Source organism: Phyllostomus discolor, chromosome 14 (genome assembly GCF_004126475.2).
Source record: "Phyllostomus discolor isolate MPI-MPIP mPhyDis1 chromosome 14, mPhyDis1.pri.v3, whole genome shotgun sequence".
Lineage (NCBI taxonomy): Eukaryota > Metazoa > Chordata > Mammalia > Chiroptera > Phyllostomidae > Phyllostomus > Phyllostomus discolor.
The window spans coordinates 16,093,240-16,115,990 of NC_040916.2; the positions used below are offsets into that span (position 1 = coordinate 16,093,240).

Here is a 22,751-nt window from a genome sequence, read left to right on the forward strand (position 1 = left end):
TAAAAAATAAAAAAATGATAAATTGGTCTGATATGGCTTCAAAGAAATTCCAGTCTGACCCCCTTCCCCGTATCTAAGTTGAAATGGGCACGTGATTCCTAGTATATGCTTGGTTGGGTTATCTGGGCAAGAAAATCAAGATGCCCAATAGTGTGGTGTATTTTGGAGCCATCACTGTGCATCAAATTGCCCTTATGCTGAGCTTGCCAGTACGTCTGTAATAATTTGTATCCAGACTTCAGTGGGTTTGGAATGGTCCGTCTGTCTAGAGTGCTCGCTTTTCAAAGATGTTGTTTGTCTGGCACAAATGTGTATTCAAATGATTAAGTCCGTCTTGGTTTTAGTATGTACAGAGCGGCACATCTGTTTGGGTGCATTCTGGTGCTGGCTGTACCACTGAACTTACCACCGCTTCCCACTTTCTAAAAAGTTTCAGCCATGGCCTGCTCATCTGGCTGGTGGTGTGACCCAAGGCAGTCCTGTGGGTGGGTCCTGCGGGGATGCAGTTTCTTAACGCTCCGGCGTGACCCCTGGCACAAATGTTCAGACCCTCAGAAGCACCTCAGCCGCATCAGATGGGGGGTCCATCACTACCTGTCACAACTATACTACCTGCCACAGTTCTGAATTATCACACAGTGTTCCCAAAAGGGAAGACGGCTGTTAAGTCCGCCCTTGAGGATCTCACACTCTAGACTCTCGTCCTCTCACTGCGCCCTACCCAAGACTGAAGGTTTCTGAACAACTGTCGTTCCAACAGCTCCCTCCTGCCTTTGCATCTGCAAACAGTGAGGGCTTGTCTGAGGCTGGGAAATGGCTTGTCCAGGGGGAGTGCACACACCAGCGTTGGAGAACCTGGGCTTCACCCCCAGCGTTTCCCATTTAAAGGCTGTCTGACCTTGGACGTGACATTCCACTGCTCTGAACTTTAGAGAAGAAGAAAAAGAAGATGATAATGATGATACCTACACAACACGGTGGTATAGATTCATTTAGTCTCAAGTTCTATTAGTCACGATAAACAGTTAAGTTTCTTTTCCCCATTCATTTTATCGCCCCAATAAGAAACCCCAGTAAGAGATCTTTCCAAAGTCCTCTCTGCTATCATGATACTCCCAACACCATCAACATCAGGGTCAGCGTGGACGAGCTACAGCGCACTCAGCACGGAACGGAACGCCAGCGACAGGAAGTGGACAGAATGCACTGGGCGGCCGTGCGGCCACCTTCAGGGGGAAGCACCCCGATCGTTCTGTCAAAATCGGAATAAGAGTGCTTTCACGATTTAAAAAATGCACTTACCAAAAAAGTATTCCAAACAAAATTAAAAGTTTTGTAGATCAGAGATTAATTTTGAATTCTGAGCAAAATGCCAGAGCTGATCAGTAAGTCAGCAACAGTTAAACAAGGTCTCGGTGTGAAATCTGTAAGAGGAGGACCTGCTTTAAAGATTTCCTAGACAATGAACACTGGTATCAAAACGAAAAATTAAGTTTCAGATGCACTCCTAGAATTTATGTAAATGTAACCTATGACTGCAGAAAAATTATGTATCAATGACTAAAAGACGCAATAAACAAAGCTTACTGTCCCAAGCTCTGTAGCATATCCTTCTAAGAGTGCCCCATACAATCATCATACGATACTGTAAGATCACAGTCATTTATCTCTTTTTTAAGTATACTTTACTGATTATGCTATTACATTGTCCCATGCTTATTCTCCCCCTTTATCCCCTCCCACCCTGTAGCCTCCTCCCACCACCATTCCCTCCCCCCTTAGTTCATGTCCATGGCTTGTACATGTAAGTTCTTTGGCTTCCCCATTTCCTATACCATTCTTAACCTCCCCCTGTCTGTTTTGTACCCACCAATTATGATACTTATTCCCTGCCTTTTCCCCCATTCTCTCCCCTCCTGCTCCCCACTGATAACCTTCCACGTGATCTCCATTTCTGTGATTCTGTTCCTGTTCTAGTTGTTTGCTTTGTTTTTGTTTTTGTAGGTTCAGTTGTTGATAGTTTTGAGTAAACTTCTTTGATCTTCTTCTTTTTCTTAGGTAACTCCCTTTAACATTTCATATAGTAAGGGCTTGGTGATGATGAACTCCTTTAACTTGACCTTATCTTGGGAGCACTTTATCTGCCCTTCCATTCTAAATGAAAGCTTTGCTAGATGGAGTCATCTTGGATGTAGATCCTTGCCTTTCATGACTTTGAATACTTCTGTCCAGCCCCTTCTTGCCTGCAAGGTTTCTTTCGAGAATCAGCAGATGTAGGTATGGGAACACCTTTGTAGGTTACTGTCTCTTTTTGTTTGTTCAATTATAATATTCTTTATTTTAAAAAGGAGAATGATAAAATTAAGAATGCCAGATTTTTATTCCATTTTCCTCAAAAGCGATACCAACAGTACACTCAACAGGACACTTGTGTATAAGGCTCCAGTGTGCAGGATATAAAGGGAAATTTAAAACCTTAAAATGCAGTGTAAATCTGAGTCTCTGATAATAATCACAATAATAAGGATCAGTTGTCACGGACTGAATGCCACTGTATGCCCATCGCCATACTGGGAGTTTTACAAGCATTCTCTCCTCTAATTATCAAAGTTGTCTGGTGAAGTAACACCTTATTTTATACATGAGAAAACCGAAACTTAAGTTTAAGAACCTTGACCACGTCACACAAATAATAAGTGGCAGAGCTGGGATTTGAACCCAGGCCACTCAGCTCCAATCCTTGGCTCTTACCCTGCTGCCTCTCAGAGTCAAGTACTTCTAAACCTCGTCAGAGCGCTGGCTTCCAAAGAAGTGCTCACACTGAATGAAATTTAAATTTTAACATATTTATAATGTTTTAAAGCTTATTATTAAAGATGCAGACTGTGGCCCTGACTGGTGTGGCTCAGTGGGTTGGGTGTCATCCTGTAAAGCGAAGTGTCACACGTTTGGTTCTCAGTCAGGGTACACGCCTGGGTTGCAGGTCTGTCCCCAGTCAGGGCACAGATGAGAAGCAATGACCAACGTTTGTCTCGCACATCAATGCTTCTCTCCCTCCATTTCTCCCTCCCACCTGCCTCTCTATGAAGAAGATACATACCGGGGTGGTTAAATTCATGTGTCATCTTGGCTAGTCTATGGTACCCAGCTGGCTGGTTCGAACACCACTCCAGATGTTGCGATGTAGGTAATTTTTAGATGCAATTAAATTTATATCAGTAGACTCTGAGTAAAGCAGATTACCCTCCATGGCAAGGAAGGGCCTCATCTAATCAGTTGAAGGCCTCAACAACACAGACTCAAGCTCCCTAAAGAAGGGATTTTGCCTCCAAACTGCATCATAGACATTCTGGCTGAATTCCCAGCTTTTGAATCCAAGACTGTAATATAAACTCTTAACTGGATTTCCAGCCTGCTGGCCTGCCCTACAGACTTCAAGCTTGCCAGTCCCCACAAACACGTAAGTCAACTCCTTAAAATAAATTTACACACACACACACACACATATGTAGAGATTTATGTATATATGTGCTTACTATAGATGAATTTATGCACACACATGTGATTGACATGTTTGTGTGTGTGTGTGTATGTACATCTATCTCCAGCTGGGTCTGTCTCCCCGGAGAACTCTGCCTTACACGTACACTTAGATGTATTATATATACTTAGACATATTACACACATAACTTTAACCACCAAATGCACTCACTCGTGCAGACAAGTCGATTTGTTTTTGTGCAAACACTGGAAAAACTCTCCTCCATCTCCGAGGTGCATTTGAAGTTTTACGTGTGTGTCCTTAATTAGGTTGGTTGTAGCTCTGCTCTGTCTTCTCGGGAATTCCTTTTCGGGCTTGTCTGCTTCTGTAGGATTTTTACAGCACGCACACGGTCACTGCCCTGGGTGCCACACTCAGAACCCAGGGAAGCCTGCAGTCGCCTGCTCACCTGGGGCCTGCACCTGCCACAGCGCGAGAGTCGGCTCTACAATAATAAAGACGTTACCCACTCTGTTTCATGATACTTCAAAACAGATATAAAGCTTCAGGTTCTTACTCTCTTTTTACTTTATTGTTTAAATCTGTCTTTTATAGTCATTACCTGACAATAGAAACTTAAGGACTTTATCATTCCAAGTGCGTTACCGTCTGACAGAAATGAGCTATGCAAGAGGCAAACATTATCTAAAAATAGAAGAAGACGTGGAGGAGGAGGAAGAAGAAAATTCAGCATCGAGTTTGATGGATGACCATGCTATTATGGAAATAAAATCAGTCGCATTATTTTAGAATACCACCCAGGGAAGATTCCAAGCGAGAACATCCTTTCTTTGCATATGACAAGTTTACTCCATGGCTGAAGTTGGCTAAACTCTTTGTAACAACTGAATTTTATGAGACAGACGTGTCTCTCTGTCTTGCTTGGTTTTGTTAACACGTTTCTGCAGAAAAAATATAAGGAAGACGTATGGGTCATCACGCTGCCCTGTTTAAAGTGGCGACAGAAGAGACCTCAGGGGGCAGGGCCCCCAGGAGAGCGAACGCCCAGCCGTGTCCGAGTGGTCACCAATGAGCGCCAGGCGCCAGCACCCTCCAAACGGCCACCGCCGACGCCGCCGGAGCTGCCAGTCTCCCTATGCCACCGCGGAAACGCTCCTTTTCCGGGCGTCTAAACCCACACCCAACAATCTCCACGCTTCTTCATACTTCAGTTTGCCATTCGCTCTGGGGCACTGTGCTGATCTGGACATTTCTAATGAGATCGGTGAAAATCCCTTTTTGGCTGATAATTCCATGAATTCACTCTCTCTGAAACGAAACACGTCTGCGTGAAACAACCTGCCCGCCCCGCCGAACAAGCGCCGCTCTCACTGCACTGAGGACCGCTGGTGGGAGTGAGTGTGCACTCCACGTGCACAACAGGACAAATGCGACTACCCTGGAACTCTGAGCGAAAAGCTGGCAGGCTTCCATGTTTTTGAAGCACCCATGAACATCTCACGGTGTTAGAAGGTCTCTTCGAAAACCACTTTCCACCCGACGATGAGCAGTGCAACGGGATGTGGGGGTGTTCACCAACTCCCCGGCCACTCCCCGCCACAGTGAACTGAACTGGTAAGTAGTGTGACCATCACCAGATACCACTGCTGATGCAACTCGAAAACAAGATGGCCCACTATTTCTCCTTCAAGTTTTCTGAGTCAAGAGTAATTAGACACTGCCCTGACACTGCCAGGCACGCTACTGAAGAAGCTATTAGTTTAAAGATCCACAGAGTGCCCTGGCTGGTGTGGCTCAGTGGCTTGAGCACTGGCCTGTGCACCCAGGGGTTGCCGGTTCGATTCCCGGCTGGGGCCCATGCCTGGGTTGCAAGGTGCATGAGAAGCAGCAGCACGCACACTGAAGTTTCTCTCCCTCTCTTTCTCTCTCCTTTCTCCTCTAAAAATAAATAAATAAAAAGTAAAATCTTTAAAAATAAGGACCCACATAGTAATTTTTAACACTTTCTGACATGAAAAACAATAATAATATTGATGCAGCAAAAAAAAGGCTATTAGAATTAATTATCCATGTGACTTTGAATGCTTACTTTGCAAACAAAATACATATGGGAATAAGTTAAAGATGAAACAGGCTAAAGACTGAAACATAACTCTCAACATGAAGTTTAGTAACCTAATTTAAATCGGCATAAATGACAACACTTTTCTCATCCATTCTCTGGTATCAGGAGTTCGATTTCATTGGATAAAGGGTCCTATTACTAAGAGAGTTTGCCAACGTTCAGGGTCAACAGGGCACATTCAAAAGGATGGGTCTTCCTTCTCCACCACTTCCCAATTATGCACAGCGACCCCATGTAACTGCCCAAAGCCTAATTTCCTTAGTAAACTAAACTAGCAACGCTGACTTTACCAGCTCTTGCGAGCATTCAGCACCAAGTCTGCGAAGCACCTCGCTCCCGGCCGGGACGGGGTAGGCGCTGTATGTGCTCCCCTGCCCTTCTGTCAGGCCTGGCTGTGTCTGCCTCAACAGTAAGTGAAGTTGGGAGAGAGAAGTTTATCCGTCAGGTCACTTACTTTTCAATGTACAAGTTCACAGAACAAAACTGACTTCTGGTTAGAATTCCTGTTGACATTGTTCATGATCCACTAAAAAAAGACCTTACAGAAATACTTCAAACAAACATAAAACTTAAAAGACACAGAAACTTAGAAAAAGAAAGAAAGGAAGGTTTAGGTGCTGTTTTCCAGCTGCCACTGTCAATGACAGCGATGACAAAATGCCAGGAAGCCATGCCATAACAAGGAGGCTATAGGAACATCTTGTAAATGACAAAGGGACTGACAAATTATTTCCCAAGCTTCCTTCTGGGCCTACGGCCCAGCAGAGATGAGCCTAGACTGAAATAAATATAAATTTAAAAAAAATTTAAACCCTAAAGACAAGAGTTATTACACAAAAAAACATTTGTTCCTCTGAAAACTCCAAGTGTAGAGTTTCAGATTTAGGTGGAATTTGTAGTCACCAATGCCAAAGACTTAAATAGAAAGGACTTTACTTTTGAAGGGAAGAGGAAAAGAAAAAATAACACCTTGGCAAACCAAAATGTGAGAAATCTAAAAGTGAACTAGTTTGCCAGGGTTTTGAGGTTTGTTGTTTCAAAAGTCTCTCCTCTTGCCTTTCTGGGCCCTCATTAACTCACATCTGGGTTGCTACAATAATGTAACCAGTATTCCAGGGCCCGAACTTCTCCTTGTTCCAGACCATCCCGCCCCTAGACGAAGTTTCCCGTAACTCTGCTGCGCAGCCACACTCCTCCGACCAAAACCCTGAAACGGCCCCTTCCATAAGACATCTCGATTCCTCTGCCTCGTGGTACAACCTTCCAGATGGAGTGATCCCATCTTCTCATCTCCACAGGCCCTCTTCCCAACACAAACCCTTCTTTCCAACCAAACTGTCTCCTTCCTCCCATCAAAATAATGCTAGTTCTCCATCCTTGTTTTTGCTCATGCTAGTCTAGCAACTTAGGATAGCCTCTAATTGTGGTCATTTATGTTTTCATTCATTCGTTCATTCATTCATTCATTCATTCACACAAGCCTCTAATGAGAATCTACTACGGGTCCGGCACTGATCTGCTGCTCTGGGTACAGAGATGACTAAGTCCGGTCCTTGACCTCAGGGAACGTTAATGATTATTTAGTGAGTCAGACACGTACGCATATCATTAGGACACAGTTTAGTAACTGCTGTAACACTGTGTACAGGGCACTATGGAAACGCAATGGAAGTAGTGACTCACCATAAAGGAAGGCAGGAGATGAGGAAACCAGGGTCCGAGAAATGGAATGTGAATGAAGTCTGGAAGGATGACGAACAGGGAGTGGTGGGCCAGGGTAAAGGGACAACGGCTACTCACGAAAAACAATGAAAGTGCATACCACGTTTCAGGGACTGCCAGAGACTCAGCATGACTAAGTACAAGAAGTAAAGCGGGAAAGTGCATTCACGGAGGCTCCAACTTCTAGATACGTGATGAGGAGCCAAGGATGGGTTTTACACAGTGCGATGATCAGATGTGAGGTTTTTAAGGGTTTGCTCCGAAAAGACTCTCCCTTCCACATCAACAGAGCCTCCTCGGGATGGATAACTTTATGTGCTGGCCATAAAATTTATGTGCTGTCTGGACCAAGGCGGGGGGGTGGGGGTGCTCAGATTAAGCATCACTCCTGGGAGTGTCTGTGAGGGTGTTTCCAGACGATGACGACAGCCCTTGAACTGGTGGACGCGCTAACGTGCTGACAGAAGCCCTCCCCAGGATGGGTGGGCATCGTCCGATCCACCGAGGCCTGCAGAGAACAAGGCAGAGGAAGGAGGACTTACCACGTGCTCCTTCCTGTCTGCCTGCGTGAGCTGCGTGAGCACATCTTCTCCTGCCCCTGGACTGGGGTTAACAGCACTGGCTCCCTCCCGGGCTCTGGGGCCTCTGGAGTCAGACCGGAATCCCAGCAGGCAGCAGGTCTCGGGATTGCTTAGCCTCCATACTCGTGCAAGCCCATTTCTCCTAACAAACCTCTTCGTTCACGTATGTACTCCCCCCACTCTGGAGAGCCCTGGCACTGCCCCCCACTACCGCAATGCTCACGCTTCCTCCTTGCGCCCCCGACCCCATGAACTCCCAGAACAACACTAGCAGCCATCCTGGGACACTGCTAGGTCCCATGCACTGCCTGGGCTCCTCGCACCATCATCCTATTGACTCACCACAACACCTAAGATCAAGGAATTCAGAACCAGAACACTCAAGTTTCCTGCGCAAGTACCACACAGCCTATCAGTGGTAGATGCCGTTCAAACCTAACCCCGGAGTCTGTGGTCTGCACCCACTCTGCCACACGCAACACAACCCTGAACCGCATGCACTCGCTTGTCCCCTCCCCGTTTCACACCTACGTGTCCTCTTTTCACTGTCCCACAGCCTGCTGCAGGACCTGGGTTCTGTGCCCAAGGCCACCACACACTTTTGGCTGACTGACCCTGGGCGGGTCACTCACCCTGGCTCCTTTCCTTGGCTAAAATGAAGGATCAGACCAGGTGGCCCCTTGGATCACTTCATTATCTCCTACCACACACGTGGGGTGGATGCACCCCAAATGCTGGCGTGTAACAGGGCCACTGGGCTGAGAGACTGGGATGCCACGGTCCACCGTGATAGGTCGTATGGGCAGTCCAGCCATCAACCTTCATGCAGAACATCTCTCAAACCAGAGAGCCAAGCCCAAGTTAACAAAATCATCCCCCCCTCACCTGTGGACAAGTTTCTTATTCTTAAACCGCTCCTCCAAGCACAGATGCTTTGCTTGTGAAGGACTCAGAGATCACTTCATTGTCGGGTGATGCCGAGAAACGTCACCGATAAGCAACAAGCTGTAGGGAGCACAATGGGGCAATTACCTACGTTCCACCTCCCCTGAGCGGAGACACGGAGCAACACAGATCCTGTCCTGCTGCACCTAGCTCTCGAGAAAATCCTCTGAGACTTTATTCCAAGGAAAGAAAATGTTATGTGTTATAAAAACAGAACCATTTATAGCTATTGCCTTACTTGACAAGCCCTTGGCTGCCGGGCTTGGAGCCAATGGGTTTTATCTTTAATAAACATGTAAGTCGCTTTTTTTGTCAGTAGCTTTTTGTGAGGTGTTTTTTTTTCCTTCTCTTTCATTAATCACCTTCTTTCACCCTCCAGGGAAACCAAGTAGGTGGGCAAGAATTCCTGAAGGTTTTCTGGGAGGTACTGAGAACACCCACACCCCAGACATACAAAAAATACTTCAGGTCTATATAAACAGTCTTCGGTGATAACTTGGTTAACAAGAAATCTTAGTATAAATAAAAAATAAAATAGTGACGTATTGAGACATAAGAAAATGTTACAGGAAAATGGAAAAGATATTTAAGAACTACAAAATTTCACCCAAAATGCTTTAAAGATGTGTTTTCCAATGATTCATGTACACACCGGACTTTCAAATCACCAAATCCACCCTTCTTCTTTTCAATGAGTGTTTTCTGGAAACAAAAAAAAATATATAGCTCACTATTATCTATTATATCTATTATCATAAACACAGAGACAAAACAAGACCAGACTTAAATTTACACCAGCCAAGCAAATTAAAATAACCAGAGGAGTCTTCACCATACAAAAAAGCACTGTTCGCATTTCAAGAAGCAGATAGACATAAAAGATATAAAAAAAAATTGCAAAGCATTATAAAATTCAGTCACCCCCAGTATCCCTATGATATCGGGATAAAATACAAGACATAAACTCGCATTCACTCAACCACACAATCAGCAAGCTCGAGATAACACCTTTAAACTGCGTGTTTAAGTATATTTCCAAGAACCGACTAAATTTAGGATGGATGAAGCTGCCAACAGTGACGAAGTTTTGGAACGCTACATCGGGGACAAAAATAAATAAATGCCCTCCCATGTCAGAATGAGAGAACGCCTCTTTTTGGGACGGTCAAATATACTCAGTGACATAAACTGACGATTTATATTTGGAAAGAGATGAGGTCTGCTAATATTTGCTAAACAAGAGCAAATCCTAAAGGTGACTTTCAATTATGAGCTAGTTACTGTTTAGGTGTTCAAGTGCACATAAAAATATCACTGTGTAATATTTAGATAGGACACACAGTCTCTATGCAGGAGGAGAAACAAAGAAAAACTTTAACAGAGACTAAACAAGGGTGATATATATGTATGTTTTCAACTTTTCAACCCCACCAGCTTAGGGAACAGTTTAAAAGCTGCTAAAATATTTAAATAAATTTCTATATGGTTTGGGATGGTCTAGGAAGTTTCCAGGGAGACAGGCAACCTAGTCAAATTGGGTATCAGCCTGTATCCTGAAACATGCTCACCCATCGCAGGTGGCTAAGGAGGGGTAAGAAATGAGCACTGACCACATCGAGTGCCTGGCAGCTATGAAGTGGGCGCCACTGTGGCTTTGAAACGCACCTGCCAGCACCAAACACCTTCTCCTGGGGGAGCAGAGAGAGCCAGGTGAGCACCGCTCTGTGTCTCTCTGCATCTGTCTTGTGAAAAAACATCTTAACGAGTTCAAGAATATTCAGTCCTGCCCCGGAATCCTCCTCATCCCCACGCTTCCTAACAGCCCAGCAGGCTGTGAGCTCTCCAGAGGTACCGAATCTCTTACAAAGCTCCCAGTCCTCAAAGCTTTGCACACAGTAGGTGCTTCATAATGTAGCCTTATTCGTGCTTATGGTGCAATGTTAAGTAGGACAGAATGACTCAAATCTTATACCCACCATCGAAATAAAACAGGTGCGCAGCCTGGGAGCAGGACGCACACTGGGAAGCGGCCCTCTGTCCCAGGAGGCACAGGCCCACGCACACGCCCTTCCACTCCTGGCTTTCTGGTTGTTTTTAGAAGAAGCTCAAAAACCGAGATGGCGCACAGAGTAGCGGGAGAGCGCAGCCTAGAAGCAGGAAACCTGATCTTAGGCAATCACTACGTTTCCCAGACCTCAGTTTCTTCTTCTGTAAAGTGGGTGTGGTCGTGCCACGACTTCTGAGGTCTGTGTGGCACCTGTAACAAGTGGTACAAATGGGTTCAGGAGGGAAGGCAAGACCAATGAGCCTTCAGGGCAGGGGGGTGGCAATGGGCAGTGAAGACACCTTAAGAATAAAGACAGCACAAATCAAGCTTGACAGATGGGATGCTTGTCCACTGAACCCCAAATACACTAGTCTCAGTAAGGGTGGGTGCTCATGGGAGGTAGGTTTTGAATTACTTGAGATCTTTATGATCGGATCCATCACCGGCGTGATCTTTCAAAACATTCATCTCCTTAGGGAAGCTGATGAGCCTCAGTATCAGACCCTTATTATTCAAGCATTTATCATCTCAGCATTTTTAAAGCAATACATTAGTTTGAAATGAAAAAACAAAAGTTAGGTCAAGACCAGCATTAAAAACAATACCCTTAGACGAGAATAGAAAATACCCCAGTACAATAGATGAAATGATGGTGCGACGGGTTTTGAGAAACCTGTTTCAGTTATATGGGCCGATTAGGCAGAAATATAAAATGTATTTCTGTTAACAGGCTACCGTCAAAGATATCTCGGAAAACTCAACTGACCATCAAAAAGGGACAATGAAGTCCATTTTTAAAGCAACTGTGTCAAGCTTTTACATTTAACGCACTCTAAAGCCTAACAAGCAATCCGACTTGCAGCATTCCTGTACCATAAACCCAAACACACATTCCCAAGTGTCCCTCCCTGGGCAGGAAAGAGTTACAGACACTGCAGCCAACGCTAGGAAGGAGGGGACGAGCCCTGTGCAAGGCCCCTGCCTCACTCACTCGTGTTTCCATAAGGAAACCCACGGGCTCTCAAGACGACAATTCCGAAAGTTCTAGTCATGACCTCTAGAGAACTCTCAGATGGTTTCCTGGAGTAAGAGAAAAGAAAATGCAAATAGAGAAAAGGTTTCTCACCTAATGCAAATAACTCAATGTACACTACATTGTATTATAAACGAGGTCTTCTCTGTCCTCGCACTGCTTACAACCTACTAAGGGGCAGATGGCAAACACCCACAAAAGCCACAAGGACTGTGCTCAAGCTGAGGGAGAGGGCGGGACAGGAGCAGGAAGAATAAAGAGGTGGAAGACTCCAAGAAAACAGAAAGCCTCTGGAATCTGCCTTGATCAGCCGGCAGCGTCTCGGAGAGGCGGGGTGAGGGTGGACAGTGGGGTGCCTCTGGAGCAGGAGTAGAGCCAGAAAAGGACATGAGCGCCACACAAAACTGGGCAGGTGGCCAGGGGGCACTCCTGTGGGGAATGGTGGGAGACAGGGCGAAGGGTTCCCCGGTGGGCCCACAAAGCGGAGCGCCCCGAACGGCCACCAGGGGCGATACGTCTTCTTCAGCAGGCCATAAACGGGATGCTTACGGGTCAGGGGAATGGTAGGAAGCTACGGATACCAAGATTCCCAATGCAGCTTGCTTTGTGGCCATCACCCACACAGATGCTGTCCTGGAGACCATCTCAAAGGTGGGTCCCTGTGCTAGCTTCCCATGCGGTGGACACTAAAAGATGCTGACCAGGGAAGAGCCTGTTCTCTCCAACGGAAGACCCCGGTGGCAGCAAACCCCCTGGCCTGAAGCTTCAGCTAAGCCCCAGCTCTCACACAAAAATGCACGGCCCCGGGACAGTGCTGGGTCCCAACCTGCTGCTCTGCAGCGGAAGCCACGAAGTTCGATCTCTGCTGTGAGGGCGTCCCCGGGTTCCTTTCAAGCCTCCATTCCCAGAAGGAAGCAAGGCTGCCTTCCCCTGGGGAAGGGAAGCTTAGGCTCTCCGACTCGGCAACGCCCCAGAGACTCGGCAACCGCCCCCCCCCCCCCCCCCCCCCCCCCGCCGGCTTGTCTTCCGCTGCTGCACAGCGAGCAACTCCAGAGCCTGGTGGCTTTCGGCAACAACCATTTTTATGTCTCATGATTTTGAGAGTCAGGAATTTGGGAACAGCTCGGCTGGGTGACTCTTGTACTCCACACTCGGTGGTAGTTATGTGGCAGCTGGGTGGTCATGCATGGTGCCCTGGTGGGGATGGGTGGGAGGCTGGACACAGCGGGAATACCCGCCAGGGAGCCTGCCCATGTCCTCTCAGGCCTGGTGGCTGCAGGGCAGTCGGACTTCTACGTGATGCTCCGGGAGACCAAGGCAGAAGCCTGGAATCCCATCTGCTATCCAATGTGAGTCACAGCGGTCCCAGGCCAGCCCTCGGGCCAAGGGAGGAGTGTCAAAGCACTGGTGGTCATCTGCAGCCACTGACCAGTGCTGCACCCCAGGCAGCCATGACTTGCTAATTCCTGAATACTGGAAATTTAAACACTCTGGTGAAGAAAAATTCACTTGACGACCTTGCATTAGAAGGACAGGAGAAGAGGTGAAATTCCAGAGCGACAGGTACACTGTGATTCTGCTCCTCAGAGTTCAAGGCTGAAGCACCTAAGGCCTTACAAACACTAGTGCGCTTGCACTCAACGGCAGAGAGACACGCAGAGTTAGGCAGCTACATCACAGCCCTATTCACGATACTCACAAAGCAGACGTACTCAGCATTTCCAATGAGGGGTGGGGAAAACCTATTAAACAACGTACTGAAGTCCACCAGGAGAGTAAGCAGGTAATAAAACAAAACCCTACACTCTGGTCTGATCAATAGCAACTCTGAAATTTGATGGGTAACGATCAGTTCGTAGGTAACGCCGTCTTGGCTGGGAACTGTATTTCCAGCACACAGGATGCTAAGTACACCAGGCAGGGACACTGAATTCGGAAGACATGCAGAAACTCGTGTAAGAAGCCGCCCACGACAGATCCGATTTACCAGAGATACTGCCCCACCTCGTCTCGCCGTACCGGGGCTAAAACATACGCACAGAAGAGAGAGGGTCCAGGATGATTTTTTTTATAACTTGGGAAGAATGGAAGAGCACGTTCAGGGACAAAAGAAACAATTTCCCTCACCAGGAAACAAAACCAAAAGCATGCCAGGGAATTAAAACAAAAACTCATGCATGAATCAAACTCCACATTGGAGAAAACAGCTATCAAAACAAACCGTCAACAATGTAATGGTGACATGACCTTTATATATCAACTTAAAACCAAGACTTCTTTACAATTAAACACATTTTTGAGAAGTAAAAAATTTTTAAATGCTTTTGCCACATCTTACCCTAACACCGTAATTACAACCAGCCCGGTGTTGAGCCCTTCCGTTCCTGCACATCTTCCCTCCACCCAGTTGAGCCCCTTCTGTTCCTGCGCATCTTCCCTCCATCGAGGGCGGTGGGCCGCCTGCCACTATGGAAATGCGGAGGTGCTGCTCCCCACTGACACGCACTCGAAAAGCAGCTGTGCTCCACGACTAGGGAGAGCTGCAAGGAAATGTGGAGAACCTTCTCCAACTTTCCACCATAATGGGAGAAAAGTAGGCTCACAGTACCAGCAACTCCTTCTGGAGCAGACGCGAGTTGCAAAGAACGATGTTAATGGTGGAGACACAAAGACATTTAAGACACGGCCCCGGCGTGCCAGGCGTCCGGCTGGCGAGACACTGCGCCGGGTGGGGCAGAAGCAGGTTCACAATTGACCGACACAGAGTTTATTCTTCCGTTATTAATTAATTATTGGATTGCTTTCCACATGAACACATGTAAACCAGGAAGTTAATACAAGGTAGCACTCGGGGAAGTGACACCTGGCATTTTAGAAAGACGGCCTTGGCTTCCATGACAACGGATGGGGGGGGGACCCGTGGCAGGAGGCAGCAGACCACCTATGGGAGGGTGAGTTGCTGCAGGGTGAGGCTCAAGCTCACCAGACTCCTGCCCCTTTCCCTAATAAATATTTTGTAATCCCTCCACTTTACTGTCCCAAAACAAAACCCCCAAGTTATGTAATCTAAAACACATATAACTTCCAAGTGTGGGTGTGTGTGTGTGTAGCCCTAACTACGATATAAAGCAGAATTCAAAGAAAACATACGGATTTCAACAGATAAAGGCTTGGGGGTCACTACAGTAGAAGACAGGTAACCCATAGAAACCTGTACCTACTTACTTACGAGTAGGTTTGAATTTTGAGAAAAGGACTGGATGCCGTTCTGTACGAGACACGCAGAACACGAAGGGGCAGACACACAGGTGAGCACCGCAGTGAGCGTAACAGAGCAGCCCGCCCACGTGTTTGCAGGTAGAAAGCAGCGCTGCTGTACCCGAGGAGCCATAACAAGTCAGGACAGATCCCAGGCCGTCAAAGCGGAGAACGTGAGGAAGAATGCGCTCTCCCTGCCAACTCCATCAGCTTGTTTCCTTATGAAACATTTACTTACTTTTAATTATTTCATTGCTCCGTAAGAAAAAGTAAATGTTGGCAGGATAGACATGCTACTATTATTCACATGTAGGAAAGACTGTGAAGGCAAATTTCAAAATTTTGATGGAATGTTATCCACACTTTCCTTTTACATGCGGTGTTTTAGAAGAGAGGCTGAGCGTATGCAATGCACATGCAGAGTCCCTCTGACCATGAGCGCCAGAGAGGCAGAGAGCGCTGCACATGAGCTGGATGAGCCACCTGAGCACCACGAGAGGCGACGCTGGCGGCCTGGTGACCTTCCCAGTCTGTGAAGTCCTGCTCAGCTCAGAAATATTTATGTGCATGGTACTTGTATGCACGAGAAGTTAACTATAATGGAATTATGTTACAAAACCTCTGTTTATGTAGGAAGACAAAGTTATATTCTAGGCTCATTGTTATATTCTAGGCTCAGATATTTATAATTGGGCTTGTAATAGCACAAGCAGCCCCTGAGAAATCCCAGAGATGGGCAGGATCCGGGCAATCTGTTGTGCGGGACTGCGTCCTCTCCCCTCCCCCGTAACAACCCCCCCACCACTCAATGTCCCTCAGGGGACGTTACCACCCTCCTTCAAGAACCACTTCCGTGGGGTTTATCTATCCCAAGAACTTAAAATTCTTCACATTTATCAAACTTTATGTTGTATGAGACAATCTTTCCAAAAAGTCACATAGATTCATCATTCTTTGTCCTGAGACCTTTTTAAGTTCAACCCACTTCTCAGATATGAGTAAGGCTTCAGCGTGTACTAAGTTTTAAAGAGAAGAGGAAGAAAGAGCTTAAAGTCTATGACCCACGTTCATGATCGGAAACCAAGAAGGCGGCCCTAAAATACCTCAGAAGCTTGAGAAATCCATCAAACTGTGCAGCCAAGAGTGGTTCGGTTACGGAGACCAAAATAAAGCCCAGGCCCCTGTATCGGAGACTGCTGGACTTGCCGCTGGGGCAGTGTGCTTCGTGTTTTAGGGAAACAAATGTATTAATCGAGTCGTCAGTGAATTTTATATACAGCAGTGTTTTCATTTTCTAGATTACCACTTACCATGTCAAACAATATGGACAGCAACCTAATCTGGAAACTAATTTTACCAGGGAGGTGAATAATTGTGTGTATTACTAAGGTTACTATTTTAGAGCTACTTTAATCCACTGAAACCTGTGCCCAAAACATTCCTTAAGGTGGTTTAATAGCAAAAGAGTTGGGAGCTAAGCTAAAAAATATTTTTTGTATTGCTATCACATCTCTACAAAAAAAAGGAAGTGAGGTAGCTTACAGAAATAAATATTATGCCACAGGATAAAAAAACAGCCTCAACAATTACAAAAGAAATGCAACCTAAAATAAAAACACCTCTCCCCTTTCAAATTAGCAAAGCTTTGTGAATTCACAGTATTTAAGGAGAACGTTTAAACAGAAATTCTGTATATTATTCTAATCAACAAAGAAAAGAAAAAATAAATAAAAGGAGCTAAGGATTGGTAAGAAGAAACAAAACCATAATTATTTACAGATGACTGTCTAAAACCCAAGAGATTCTAAACACAAATAATGGGAATTAATAAGAGAATTAAGCAAGTGATTATAAAATCAAAACCCAAAAACCAGTTACACTTTTATATGCCAGCAACCAAGAGATAGAATGATGTAATTTTAGAAAAAAAAACTGTAATAGCAAGAAAAAATTAAATGTGCCCAAGAATAAATCTAACAGAAAAAGGCCAAGGCTCACAAGGAGGGAATTATAAACATTCCTGGAATTCATTAAGGAAAGCCTCAAATTACACTATATTCATGGATAGAAAAACTCAGTATTGTCAAGATACTGACTCAACCCAAACGGACATTTAGTGTCCCTGCAACTTCCACCAAGATCCAAACGGATGTTATTTTTTTTTTTAAGATTTTATTTATTTTTCATTTATTTTTTAGGGAGGGAAGGGGGGAGAGAGAGAGAGAGAGAGAAAGAGAGAGAGAGAGAGAGAGAGAGACATTAATGTGCGGTTGCTGGGGGTTATGGCTTGCAACCCAGGAATGTACCCTGGCTGGGAATCGAACCTGGGACACTTTGGTTCCCAGACCGCGCTCAATCCACTGAGCCAGCCAGGTAAACGGATGTTATTGAACCGTTTGATGACCCGATTCCAAACCCACATGCGAGAGCCGAGACACAGAGACGGCGAGGAAATCACCCAACCAGAAGGGTAAGTGAGAAAGGAATTTGCCCAAGGAGGTAAAAGACAACGCACAATCAACTGTAAAATGCAAACCTTAAAACTTTAGAAGACCCCTGAAGGAAAATAGATGAAGACACACAAAAAGGCTAACTGCCAGAGAAAATACTGACACATTTGACCATGTTAAAATTAAGATATTCTGCCCCCCAAAATACCATAAAGAATATAAAAAGGATAAATCACACACTGGTAGAAGATACAGACAATATGTCACCGATAGAGGATTAGTAGACAAAATACATAAAGAATACTAAAAATTACTAGGGAAAAACATGAGCTAATTTACAGGAGAGAAAACATGAAAGACCAATAAACACATGAAAAGAAACTTAAACCATTGGGATATCATTTCACACCATCAAGTGGGCAAAATTTAAGAGTTCTAACAATCCCACATGGGGATCAATGGCTGTAAACACTGCTGGTGAGCATTCAACAGGCACAGCCACCTCTGGAAACTATTTGCATAATCTCATAAAGCTGAAAATACTTATTATGACCCAGCTGCCCAGTTAAAGAGACTCTCACACATAAGCATCAGGGGACATATGTGAGAATGCTAACAAACATTATTCATACTAACAACAACATAAAGTCTATCAGCATGATAACCAATAAATTACCTGTACGACAATCACTTAACGGAATCCTACACAGGGATGTAAACGAGTGAATTACAACTACACGTTAGAAATGTACTGAGTGACAAGAGCAAGTTGCAGAGACACGATGACACATAGTAAACCATCTTTATAAACTCAAAGACAAGCAATATACCGTCTAGGGATGATAACACTATCTTCTCCTCAAAGCAAGGGAGTAAGACACAAAATCTAGGGCGGTGGATATGAGGGTGGAGGGAGCGCTCCTACAGTCACTCACCCACTTCAGAGAGAAGTTTCCACTTCTACTCTGATTTCTATGCACCCAGACTGACAGTCTGTTGCACAAACAATATAATTATCTCTTTTATCTTGTATTTACCCGTAAACACAGAGCAACACTTCACAGTAATCCACATAAAAAACACACACCAACAAAACCTCCAGAAATGAGTTGTGTGTTATTGGTAAGCACTTGGGACCCATTAGCCCGACAACAGATTCCCTTCCACAGGAATAATCGCTGGGTTTGCAGGCCATCGGTGTTAAGGATTTATAAGGAAAGTGTGACACTTGCAAATGACATGAAGAAGGAATTTAAACACCTACTTTACAGGGCTTTGTACTTAGCGAAACAGAAACTTTCAATGTCTCCCAGTCTGAGAAACTCTGCTCTCCTAAAAAAAGAAAGGTATTCAACTTGGCATTGTGGATCCTGGAAAGGAAGAGGAGGCTTCTTAAAAAGAAACAATGTTATAGTTGGTTTCAGCTCTTTTCCTGTTCTTGGAAGAAAATTCATCAGAACGAACAGGCAGGTCTTGCGGTATTGTTGTCCACAGTGCGGGTGACGGCTTAAATTTCGAGAAAGCAGCACTGTGTGGGCCTTTCTCCAGAGGTTGGCAAACACACCTCTCTCTTTCCAACGCTCTCCCAAAGCCACTGTCGGGACACATTTCATTCTTAAATTCAGCCCTGAGCTTCCCTATCAGTTTAGAATTGAGTTTTCTCATTCACCCAGGCAACCCAAGAACATTCTAATGCCAGAGTTTCACAAGTCAGGCACCGAGGTGCAAGTTGCTGACCCAGTGGTTTAAATCCTACTTCCTGTCCCCAGTGAACTCGGATGAGGGAATGCACATGGAAGAGATTCCAGAACAAGACAGCATGCTCAAGTGCCCCATGAGCGGTACAATGAGCCCGTTGTAGTCACTCCCAGAACGTTGAAAAGGATTTACAGAGAAGGCAAATTCCTTCTCCCCACACCGCCCCCACCCCCCCAAAAAAGAAACCTGGAGCGGTAAGGCCCAGAGCATATGACATATGTTAGGCAAAGAGTGATGGCAAAGGACTCTGAGCAAATAAAGACAATGAGTTTGACTAAGAAAAAATAATAATAATCCAAGGAGACTACCATCTTTCAGAAAGCAAAAATCGAGCTGAGAGAACTCTATAGGCAAAAGCAATCACCTATTAATACTGACACTTAGCCATTTACACATTCATCGTCAACCCGAGTGATCTTTTAAAAAAGGTTCCTAGAGACACTGGTCACTGATGCGACACAAGTGGACAGAAAGGGAAACAAAGCCGTGAGGAGCAGGCAGGTGGGCGGGGAGACGAGGACAGTGAGGATGGAGCCGGGACCCAGACCCCACCGACACGGCCTGCTTCCCAGAGCGAGAGCATCCAAGTTACCTCCCATTCAGGTCATCTCGGACGGAACGGCTTTAGCACCGCCGGGTTCCTAACAAAAGCACGCATAGGTGTTGGAGACGAAATCGCATTTTCACAAGAAACAACCAAACAGAAACAAAAAAATGAGGAAAAGAAATACTTTTTTCTTGGCATAGGTATTTTTGTTAGAATTTAGCCACTACTACTGCTCCTCTTAAACATTTACATAGTGCTCTCTTTGTACTTCTGAATATCCTTACTGTAATTTAAAAGCCCATCCACTCAGATTCCTAAACTGTATCTACTACAATGCATCCTCTTGACGGAATAAAAGTTCCTATTCATTGGGCTTTGTTCATCTCGTTAGATAATAATCTATTTATCCAATGCCCACTGGGAGCCCAACGCTGAGAAACGGCCTTCGGTCGGTCCAGCATCACTGTCTGGAGAATCGCTGGTAAACTTCCGGAGGTAACGACCAGCCCGCGCCCCTCCATTCTGTGTATAAAATGCAGAAAGTGCTCAGCAGCAGAGGGTTCTTCCGGACACTGGACGACAAAGCACGACTTGACCTGGAGTGAGGGCGCTGGGTGGCCTTACCGTCCGAGTGGGGAACGCGCCTCACTGCAAGGACAGGTGGATCGTGGCCCCGCGGGGTCACCGCTGCTTACCAAGGAGGCACTCTGCACAGCCCACCTGTTTTCCCCAAGTCGACCACGGTTCCCCAGGCCAAGTACTAGCTCTCAGCGGCTGACCCACCTCGTTTAAACACAGTTTCCTGCCCTCCGTGAACTCACAATTCAAGGAAGAAAAACACACATTAAAAAACGATTCCAGAACAAGACTGAACGTTCAAGTGGCCAGTTAAGTGCCTCAAGCAACAGGGCACTTTCCGAGTTTCTCCGTCTATAACACATCGGCCTTCACACCAGCTTCGATTCATCCGTCCCAGCTGAGGGCAAGCAGGGTCGGGACTGTCAGCTCCATGGAGACCCCGTCTGGGAGGTGCTCCTCTGAAATGGACCTGACACAGAGTGGCAAGTGTGAAGGACACGGTCTCGGTGCCAAGGGGGGGACCCAGGGAATGAAACCTGGTCAAGTCTCGAAACAAATATATCCGAGACAGCGCCGAGAGGAGCAGGGTGAGCACGCGCCCCTTCTTTCCACAGCCATCCTCTCCTGGAGACTCGGGTGGAGCGTCCACAGTTGCTAGTTTTTTTGTAGATCCAATCGCTAAAACTGTGAGCCTCGGAAGGGGGCCTCTGGGAGCAGGGGCTCCAGGAAGACCACCCCTAGGAGAGGCAGGGTTCTGCAGCACGCACGGCACTGGCAAGTTCGGTCACCAAGAGCAGGAGTGGACAGCAGTGCCAGGGCCACCTGCCGGAACCAGTTCTCCCTCTCTGCCCCCACAACGAACTTGTGGCTGGACACAGCCCCCACTGCATGCACGAAGTGGCCCGGTGACTAAGTGCTCCCCGGTGGCCAATGATGCGATGATGCGCCACTTTCAGGTCTCAGTCTAGGAATGGAGCGCACACGCCTTGTCAGTGTCTTCCTATTTGGAACTCGGAGGTGCCGGGCCCAGCTTCCGCCACACACAGCAGGACCACAGCCTCAGGGGTGGCAGAGAGAAGAACGAGGAGCCTGGGTCCCGGAACATCTGGGTGGGTGGAGCTACCCACCTGCCCACCCACCTCCGCACCACCCCATGAAAGAGCAAAACAAACGTCACTGCTTTTCCAACTGCTTTACAGTTGGGGCTCTTCGCTGCTGTGGCAGATCTCTACCTAACAGTGACAGTAAGGACGCCCCAACCATGCACCAGCCACCCCCACCCCGCCTGCCTGATTTCGATGACCCTGTAAAGGCAAACCCCACCTATTGGGGGAAATCTAAACCCAAGGGCCCTTTCTCCCTCCATCTGCGTTCTGTGGCCACAGCCCCACAGGAAATAGGGGTTCATTCATTCGGGCAAAACTTCTGAGCACCCACGGTAAAAGGCATCATGCCATACACTAGGGATAGCTAAAGCCAACAGAAATAAGAAAGCCAAAGAGAAACCCCTCCTGGGGGTGGGCCCTCGGAACTGCATGCCTTCCACTCAGAAGTTAAGCTTTGGGTCTTCTAGCCTGGTCCGCTTAGCACTTTGTGGATACCTTTTTACGTAACAGGTACTCAAGTATTTGTTAGTTGAATCAATACATTCAATTTGTTCTCAATGAACCTCAGTCTAACAGCAGAAACAGAGGAAACAACACAATGTAGCCCTGGCTTAACCAACAGGCACGCTCTGTGTTACTGTGTGGGACTTTCGGAAATGAATGAGTGGCGATGAGTATCAGGCAACATCAATGGCAAGTACTGCGGGGGGCCAGGAGGAATCAGAACCACCAAAATCTTCCCGGAGCTGAAGTCGGCCATGGGCTCTGAAGGGACGAGGAGGAGGTCGCCACATGAAACAAAGGAGAAAAGGAAAGGAATCACGAAAATCGTGCAGCCCCCGTGTGGGTTGGAACATGTTTCCTGGCGCTGGGACTGGGGGCGGAGCTCCATTCATGCAGTGAAGGCACAGTGAATGTTAGGCCATTCTCCTTCCATTTGAACACTGTTGCTCCCATTCGCTAAGCCCCAGATGAACTCTTTTCTTTAGTGTCTGCAACACCTGGGTTCAGTGCATTCAACTGTGTGCCACGAGAATATTCAAACCATGCAACCAATACCTGACTCTTTAGTCAGGGCACTGGCCTCTCTTCCCTTAG

General features: G+C 46.3%; 1 protein-coding gene and 1 long non-coding RNA gene across 2 annotated transcripts in view; one reads left to right on the forward strand and one right to left on the reverse strand.

Moving 5' to 3' along the window:
* LAMC1 (laminin subunit gamma 1) overlaps nt 1-22,751 on the reverse strand; it is a 111,897-nt gene that overhangs the window by 75,021 nt on the left and 14,125 nt on the right. The gene's annotated exons all lie outside the window — the stretch shown is intronic.
* LOC118498178 lies at nt 495-22,245 on the forward strand. The gene is made up of 3 exons (XR_004900696.1): nt 495-505; nt 14,403-14,406; nt 21,358-22,245. It is a non-coding gene; the product is annotated as an uncharacterized LOC118498178 (long non-coding RNA).